Source organism: Nyctereutes procyonoides, unplaced genomic scaffold (genome assembly GCF_905146905.1).
Source record: "Nyctereutes procyonoides isolate TBG_1078 unplaced genomic scaffold, NYPRO_anot_genome, whole genome shotgun sequence".
Taxonomy (NCBI): Eukaryota; Metazoa; Chordata; class Mammalia; order Carnivora; family Canidae; genus Nyctereutes; species Nyctereutes procyonoides.
Genome location: NW_026575033.1, coordinates 10,408,026 through 10,415,761, shown reverse-complemented (window position 1 = coordinate 10,415,761; position 7,736 = coordinate 10,408,026). Strand labels below are relative to the sequence as shown.

General features: G+C 43.6%; 1 long non-coding RNA gene across 1 annotated transcript; it reads right to left on the bottom strand.

Moving 5' to 3' along the window:
• Window positions 1–1,007: 1,007 nt before the first annotated feature.
• LOC129504457 (uncharacterized) lies at window positions 1,008–7,680 on the bottom strand. The gene is made up of 4 exons (XR_008663371.1): window positions 7,103–7,680; window positions 6,126–6,216; window positions 5,867–5,920; window positions 1,008–3,197 (listed from the first exon to the last, which is right to left on the bottom strand). It is a non-coding gene; the product is annotated as an uncharacterized LOC129504457 (long non-coding RNA).
• Between the last annotated feature and the right edge of the window lie 56 nt (window positions 7,681–7,736).

The window sequence follows — 7,736 nt, the reverse complement described above, 5'->3', positions numbered from 1 at the left end:
CTTTCCTTCTGCCATGTGAGGGCATAGCAAGAAGACTACTGTCAATGAGGTAGGAAGCTGGCTCTTACCAGACATCGAATCTGCCAGTGACTTGACCTTGAACTGCTCAGGTTCCAGAAATGTGAGAAATAAATTTCTGTTTATAAGCCCTCCAGTCTATGTTTTTTTTTTTTTTTTTTTTTTGTTACAGTAGCCCAGACACACCAAGACATGAAGGTTGGAAAGAAACTGTACTTTATGGTTGCAGCAGTTAAAAATGAGTGAACTAACTTTCCAGGTATAAACTTGGGCAAACCTCACTGTTGTCTTGCTTTGAGAAATTGGCACAGCCACCCCAACCTCCAGCAACTACCACCCTGATCAGTCAACAGCCATCAACAGTGAGGCAAGATCCTTCACCAGCTGAAAACCCATCTTTTAGCAATAAAGGGTCTTTGTATTAAGGTATGTACATCATATTTATTAATTTATATTTTTAAGATTTTTTAAGGATTTTTCTTTTTAAGCAATCTCTACAACAGAACATGGGGCTCAAACTCACAACCCTGAGATCAAGAGTCACACTCTGGGACACCTGCATGGCTCAGTGGTTGAGCGTCTGCCGTTGACTCAGGGTGTGATCCCGGGGTCCTGGGATGGAGTCCCACATCAGGCTCCCTACAGGGAGCCTGCTTCTCTCTCTGCCGATATCTCTACCTCTCTCTGTGTCTCTCATGAATAAATAAGATCTTAAAAAAAAAAAAAAAAAGTCACACGCTCCACCAACTGGGCCAGCCAGATGCGCCAGTACATCGTTTTTTAGACATAATGCTATTACACAGTTAAAGGTTATAGTATAGTGTATACATAACTTTTATATGCACTGGGAAACCCAAAAATTCATTTGACTTGCTTCACTGTGATATTTGTTTAAAAAACAACATGCTTATTTGTTATGAAGGCATAATTCCATCCACAGAGCAAGGAGGAAGAAAAAGCACAAAACTTAGGAGATTGCTGTCCTTTATTTCATTGTGACTTCACTGTCAGATAATGACAACAGTTAACCGGAGAGCTGGGGGAAAGGGACAGAGACAAGGATGAATAAAGGCTGTTAGAAGTCTTCATTGTAGCTATCAGCAAGGGCTTCTTGAAGACGTGAAATTTGTGGTGGGATTTGAGAAAGGAGGAAGCAGCCTGGTGAACATAAGGCAAGGGTATCGCAGAGAACTGGATGATGAACAGTTTGCTTCAATAGTTAACCATTTAGGAATGATTCATGTAAGTCACATCATTTACACACATAAATCACAAAGAAGACCTAAAATGTAGCAGAAAAACCAGAGGGAAGAGAGGAAATGGAATTTACCTCTTAAACCCATCCCTTTCAATTCCCTACAGGTCAAACTAAAATAGGACACAGAAAAAAAACAGGCAAAGGATTCCGGTACCAGGAGTAGCCCCCTAGAGTGGCTTATATCTTCTTGGAAGGGGAAATGGGATCCCAGCCGTACCGCTCCTTTTTTCATTCAGACTTAAAATGTTTTGTGCTTGTGGTTGCTTGGCACAACACTGCCTTTTACAAATAGAAAACCTGATCACAAACTGCTTTTCCTCTGTGACATGCCACCTACATTGTAATGTGTTTCACTGGTGAAATCACAAGGTGACATGCTTTTCAGTTCGCTAGAAAATGTTCTACACGTCACAAATGAAGTAACTTGCCAACATTTGCCTGAGCAATTCACATTCAGTTATGTATTCCTCTACTAAATGTAAGGTCCTAAAACAGGTGAAAGATGTGTTGCTAATGTATTAGCAGCTTGCTGAATACACACGATGACTTACTGCAGTGCTCAATGAAAGTACTATTACTTCAGCTATCACAGAGGGCTGTACATTCATTCATTGAGTTACATACCCACAACACTCCAGACTGTTACAAATCCACTTAACAGCCCCGAGTCCTGGGTTTTCTGTTCATATTTCTAAATTAGCATAAAGAAATACAAAATCATAAGCAAGGAGAATCCCCACAGGCGACTGCCAAGAGGTTCTGTTGTTTATTTTGGCATACACAAGAAATATTTGGAATTCCCCAAATGTAAAGCAGTTCTTTTCATTAAGACTATGTGATTAAATGAGGCTGGCCTAATAGTTCTGGTCTTTAAAGAGTGTCTCCCTTCTAATGGGAGCATTGAAGCAGAAGCATAGTAAGTTCATGAATAAAATAGAGCAAAAGACTCATTTGGGCTGGATATGGCAGAAACATAGGGAAAAGGTTCTCCCCTTCCTTTTCTTGGCTATTACCTCCTCATATCACCTGTGAGAAAAGGCAGCATCAGAGAAAAATATGCACCCTGAAATCCTTTTCATCCTTCTCTTTGACTCACCAAGTCCCACTTAATGAGGTCTCTGGTACCACTTCTTTGCTTTTTTCTTTTCTTTTTTTTCCTTGTTTTTTCATCGTTAACTTTTGTTTTCCTTCACTTGCTAAAAAGTGTAGAAGGGCAACTTTAAAAAGCTGAGTTTTCGACATATCCAAGAGAGGTCAGACTCCAGATGAAGCATGGGGTTCCATCCAAACTGTGGTAGAGAACTGTAGGCTCACCAGCAGTGATTTTTATGGGCCAAGCTAGCTAGGCCTGGCATCCAATGGTGAGAGCTGCTATGGCAGGCCTGGGTCTCTGTGTCTCTGCTCTTCACATACCTGAGATGCAGAGCACCTGTGTGTGGTAGGACTGGCCCTTCAGCACTTAGGGCAACTGTCTATTGAAGAACTCTCCCCCTCATCTAAGGTAGTGTTTCTTAAACCTTTTGGACTGACATTCACAGCAGGAGCTATGTTTTATTTCACAATTCATATTTGTCAGGGTCCACCACTCAGGAAAAAAAAGAAACCAAGGCAAGTATTTCAGCAGAGAGAATTTAGCAGAGGGAATTGATTAAATAGATGTTGGAGCGGCTGTAAAATTTTAAAAAGAACACTGGAGTAACATGTCAACAATAATAGCAAGAAGCAGATAACTGCCTTTGGGGCGAGAGATCAATGAGTGGAGGGGAGGGTGGGTTCTCAGAACCCAGCAGCTTAGAAGAGAAGGAACATGGTTGTGGGACCCAGACCTCTCCAGAAACACACTGCCTGACTCATGCTGCTAAGTCTGGGGTGGAGGGAGAAGTGGTGCTGTGAGGCTGGTTCTGGAAGTGCCACTAGAAGCCTGAGACAGAAAAAAAAAAAAAAAAAAAAAAAAAAAAGTATGTTGGTAAATTGAACACCAATAAAAATTAATTTATATTAAAAAAAAAAAAAAAAAAGAAGCCTGAGACAGAAATTACTGCCTCCAGGCTAAAAGGCCATTGCTAGAGTGATGCTGATAGGAATAGCAAGCTAACAGGAAGTGACCATGTCAGCAAGTTGGCTTCCTCTTCTTCCAGCCTTGTGCTCTTCCCTACTATATCCAGGAGCTAGAAGACAAAGGAGATATGTGGGTTGCCTAGTTCCAGCTCTACCAATACCAGCGGTAGAGGGAGGGTAGATTTGAAGCCCAAAGTCCAATGACTGTTGTACTTGACTAGAACTATGTGCATACACTCTGCATTTCATTCCTATTGCTTCTGTTTGATTCTACCTTACCCCACTCTATCTTACCCTATCACATTTTAAACATTAAAAAGCTGGATAGGATGCATGAAATTGATTTCATGACCTATTAAACTTTGCTCTAGGACCTAGTAGTGACTTTGAGCATTGGAATTCAGTGTCCCTTACCTCCCAAACTCCTTCCACACCAAAAGTGACTTAGGGGAACTGCCTCTTAAGGTACTCACTCATCCACTGAACACATATGGGGGCCCACACTTTTCCACAGGCCTCAGGGATATTTATATTAGGAGTCTATGAATGTCCTCTATAGCATCAGAAGGGGGAAAGCAAGAGAGAGGAGGTTTAACTCAAGAGAGAAGGAGCCATGAATCAAAAATATTGTGTCCTTATATGAAAGGTATTATAAAGATGTATTGGAAATACCCAGAAATGTATGTCAGAGGAGTTTGAAATCCAGTGAGGAGAAAAGACAAAAACCAATGAGTAAACAATGCGTGAGCTGCCACTAGATGGTACGTTGTCTAAGTGGGTAATACAGGCAGGAAATTTTGTGAGTACAGAGCAGGAATAGGATTGTGAGCAGGAATGATCAGGAGAGGCTTCATGTAGAGGCCTGAGGCAGTTTTTGCATAATAGGTAGAATTTAGGGTAGGGGGATAGCATTCCAGGTGAAGAGATTATCATATAGAACAAGGTAAGGAAGTGCACAACATGCTTGAGGCAGTATTGGAGCTTGTGGATCAGAACTAGTAAGGGAAATCTGAGTGTCAACCAGAGCCAAGAGGTGAAACCCTATAAATGGAGAGGGTGTATTGATTCAATGTTGGGAGCTATTTCCACTTAAGAAGCTGGTAGAAGAGCTGGTGAATAACACAATGAAGCATGCTTTGAGGAGAACCAAGGTCATGAACGGCTAAGGAGGGTGGCCAGCAAAGTCAAATGCTATAGAGGCCAAGACTGAGAACTGAGGAAAAATGTCTGACTTTGAACCAGATGTGCTAAATCTTTTTTTAAGATTTTTATTTGAGAGAGAGCATGCACAAGCGGGGAGGAGGGGCAGAAGGTGAGTGAGGCAGACTCTTTCGCTGAGCAGGACCCTGAGATCATGACCCGGGTGAAGTAGATGCTTAACTGAGCCACCTAGTCGCCCCTAGATGTGCTAAGTCTCTTTAATGAGGGCAATGGCTCATGACCATATTGTCCATGTAGATTAATCCGTTATTACTTTCAGATTTGCACAGTGTGTTTAACTATTACTTGAACTAATCCAAAGTTTCCAGTGAAAAGAATATACTATTGTCAGTTCTCATTCCTTCCCAACTGTCCACAGCCATGCTAGGTTTTCTAAGGCTATGCTTCAGGAGCTCATGTTCTTCCTCTGTGACCATCCTCCTTCAGCTTACTTCAAGGCAGCTGCTGCCTTTCACTGCTGTCATCATTCTCCTTAAGTGGCTTGTCCTGCTGAGCTGCTTCTCTGGGGATTCTGACTTCAAAAAAAACAAGGAGGGTTATGCATTGGGGCCTTGCATTTGCAGACTTCTTCATGGCTGTAGACTGCACTACAACCCTGGCCAGCTGCCTTGTAAATGCAAGTGACTGGTCACAAGGGAAATCAGATGAGGGCTAGATGGATCAGGTGAACCTATCATCTCTACTACAAAAACATGTGTTCAGCTGATAGCAGATCAGTATCATCTTCTCCAGGAGTAAAGGAGACTCTATTTATATGTTCATTATATATGCAGAGTTGTGATCAAATTGCTAGAGGTGACAAGCCCAGGTGTTGCTTCTATAAGGATGTCATTATTGCTACTAAGCATTAACTCAGGTTTTGTTCTGGATTTTATTGCTTGAATGCTGTCATTACTTCTGCACAATATAAGCTATGATGATGGAGATTTTAGGTTCTTTTCTTTCTCTTCGACATCAGGTTCCAGCTACTATCAACTGCTTCCTCATTTACACTGAATAGTTTTCTTTCTTTCCTTTTTTTTAAAAGATTTTATTTATTCATGAGAGACACAGAGAGAAGGCAGAGACATAGACAGAGAGAGAAGCAAGCTCTTGGCAGGGAGCCCAATTTGGGACTCAATCCCAGAACTCTGGGATCACGCCCTGAGCCGAAGGCAGACGCTCAACTGCTGAGCCATCCAGGTGTCCCTGCATTGAAAAGTTTTCATAACTGAACCCCCTATGCAGGTAGCCTAGATAGGTCATGTGCATAAGCTTAATATTTACTGAGTATACTCTGGGCTGAATCAAATAGAATATGCAGATACATACCGAGTTGAAACACGATTTTGATAGCTGGCACTACAGTTCCTCTTGGGCCAAGTACTTTCTTTGTGTAGGAAAATACTTTGATAAACAGTTGAGGAGTGGAAGGTGGTCCTGAAGGTATAGGTTAGGAAACAGAGATAAGTAAAAGTATTATATAAAGAGAGAAGAGAGAGAGAGGGCCAGGGAGATGTTGGTTAGCGCAGGGTTGCAGTTTCTGCTGAAAAAGGATATGGGTTGGTGGATACCAATGCCATTAGGATACTGAGGTCCTTCCAAGACCAGGGAATTCTAACTTTAGGTTATCTGCATCCTTCATTTAAAACCCTTCAGCTGCTCCAAACCTTCAGCGGAACCTGTTATACAAATGAACAACCAAAGAAAAGGGCTTGATTTCCAAACTGCGTCAGCAGGAGAGAAAAGCGTTGCAGAAGGTGAGATGTGAGAGAGTCCATGTGTTCAGAGAGAGCAAGAACTCAGCCAGAAGTGACCCTGAGATTCTAAAACCCCCAGGGATTGTACAATCTTGGAGAGAACGTTGGCCTTTCCACACGAGGTGGGAAAGGGACTTGAGTCCATTTTAACAAAATTTCTGTGGACAAGGTGACCCCGACTGAGAACTGGATGACATGCACAGTAAGCAGCTTGCTATTTTCAATCATAATTTCTCAAGAGACATTTATTGGTAGAAAATGACAGGGTAATTCCGCCACCCCACTTCCTCCGTTTATTTAAATTACTAGGTCTCATTTTCCTCATCTGCAAAGTCTGGAGATTGGACAGAGACCATCTCCCTGGTCTCTATTAGAGTCTACAGCTCTAATAATGACCTTACAGATGCAGAGAACAGACTGGTGGTTGCCAGACGTGGGGATTGGCAGTAGTGGATCCAAATGGGTGAGGAGGGTGGTCAAAGGGTACAAATTTCCTATTGTAAAATAAGTCAGTCCTGGGGATGTAAGGTACAGCCTGGTGACCAAAGTTAACAACACTGTATTGTGTATTTGTAAGTTGCTAAGACTGATCTTAAATTATTTTTATGTTCTTTTTTTTTTTTTTTTGAGGTGCATTCACCTACAGTGAGATGTGCAGATTTTACGGGTACCATTCCATGAGTTTTGACAAAGGCATACGCCTCCGTAACCCAAAGCCTAAGGAAGATACAGAGCTTCTCCATCACTAGAGAATTCCGTCCAGCCGCACCCCAGCCTCCCCTCCGGCCACTCCTCTTCTGACTCTTACCACGAAGGGTTAAATAAGATTTAAAAATCGTTAAATGCCAGTCTTTGTTTCACGGTGGTCCATCGGTGTCGATGCCCTGATTTCTCAAAGGCTCTGTGCACTGGACAGCGTCTCCATTTTGCAGATTAAGGCGTTCCGCAGCCGGGAGTGAACTGCCCCCGGGTATCCGCTACCCGGGTCGGGGCAGGACGGGAACCGAGAAGCGGTTCTGCGGTTTCTACGGCCCCGGCCCCGCACCTCTGAGAAGGCTGTTGCAGAGTCCACAAACCATCACCTCAGAAATAGCATACGCCTCAAACGTTCAGCCCAAATCACGCCTCTTAGGAGTTCTCAGACCTTAACAATCCGAAAGGCCGTACGCTCTACACCTTACTAAGGGACCCTCTCACCCTGCTCCTCAGGAAGCGGCAGAAGGGTGTGCAAGATTGCAAATGCGACTTTGCGGGTGGAAAGGCCAGAGGGGGACCGGCCGGGCCCGGGCCCGACCACCTTTACGGACCAGCGTCCGGCCGAGGGATCGGCCGCTGCCGCGGCAGGGCTCGTCAGGCGGTACCCGAGCTCAGTCAGTCACTCGTCCTCGTCCGCGTCCTCGTCCATGTCACCGCCCGCCCCTCTCCGCCTCACCCTTGCGCCG